At 38.0% G+C, this 1,436-nt stretch overlaps 1 pseudogene; it reads right to left on the bottom strand.

The window, feature by feature from the left end:
- Positions 1–566: 566 nt before the first annotated feature.
- Positions 567–684, bottom strand: LOC120612719 (uncharacterized; annotated as a pseudogene).
- Positions 685–1,436: the final 752 nt, after the last annotated feature.

Genomic DNA, 1,436 nt, shown 5'->3' with positions numbered 1-1,436 from the left:
TTCCTGAATAGTGGCTTTTGTCAATCACTTGTTTGGAGGGTCTAAGGAGTTGCCGAGAGGTCACTATTCTAGAAACACATTTTATACAAAATGTGACTTACAGTTCACCAGTGTGTGTTCTCTAAATTACATTAGGGGACTAGGTAGACCATGGTAGTGTAGAGAATGCAGATAAGTGATAACTTCAAAAACATTTAACAAGGCCGTGGCTAGGTGCTGAACACTCAGAAATTTTAAAAATCAACCAAATGTTTTTTATTATTGAAGACATTAGAATATGATGGATACTATTGACACATACTGTTATTGTAATGGCAATATGACTACTGAATCCTTTCTAGCCTAGTATTATTTTCCTTACTGCAAATATTCTATATTGCTTGTTTGTATTTTATTAAAATTTTTGGGGTGACATTGGTTAATACAGTCAAACAGAGTTCAAGTGTACAATTGCTAGTGATTCTTTTTTTTTTTTTTTTTTAGGCGAGGCAACCCTTGGTTGACCTCACAGATTGCAAGGAACTTGTCAGCTTACAATCCTTTATTTTTATTTTTATTTTTTTTAATGCCTACAGCACCTGATCTCCCTAGGTGGTCTCCCATCCAAGTACTAACCAGGCCAACCCTGCTTAGCTTCTGAGATCAGATGGAATCAGGCTCGTTCAGGGTGGCATGACTGTAGACTGACAGTGATTCTTGATGTACCCAGTTCTGACCGGAAGGCAAGGAAATTATCTGTGGATTGAAGTTACATTAATATTTACAGATCTGGGATAAAAATAAAGTATGATTCAAGTTGCATTTCAAGCATATTAGTTTTGTGTTGTTGCATAACAAATGACCACAGACTTACTTAATTAACATTCATATTTTAGCTCACAGAAGTCAAAAGTCTGGCACAGAAAGACTGGGGTGTCTGCTCAGGGTCTCACAAGCCTAAAATTAGGTTATCCGGGGGCTGTGTACTCCCAAGCTCACACACAGTTGTGGCAGAATTAAGTTCCTTGTGGTTATAGAACTGAAGATTCCACTCCCTTGGTGGCTATCAGCTGGGAGCTGCTTTCAGCTCCTAGAGCCCTCCACATTTTTTGCATGTGGCTTCTTCGAACCAGCAATGGAAAATCGTCTTCATGTCAAATCTCTTTCACATTTTAAATTTCATTTTTTTTTTTAGCTAAGGTTCTGTCCCTTTTTAAGGGCTCAGCTGATTAGGTCAGGTCTACTCTGAATAATTTTTCTTAGAGTCAACTGATTTGGGACTTAATTGCAATTGCAAAAGCTCTTTATAGCAGGACCTAAGGTAGTTGTTTGATTAATTACCTGGGAGAGGGTGTGTGGATGCCAGGGAGTAGAAATTTTGGAGGCTGAGAGTTCTGCCTACTTCACCAAGAATATTGTTCATCCAAATCTGAGTTAGTGGGGTTAATTTAATTTTT

Source organism: Pteropus medius, unplaced genomic scaffold (assembly GCF_902729225.1).
Source record: "Pteropus medius unplaced genomic scaffold, Ma_sr-lr_union100, whole genome shotgun sequence".
NCBI lineage: Eukaryota > Metazoa > Chordata > Mammalia > Chiroptera > Pteropodidae > Pteropus > Pteropus medius.
The sequence above is the reverse complement of the archived record's forward strand: the minus strand, read 5'-3'. Positions and strand labels throughout refer to the sequence as shown.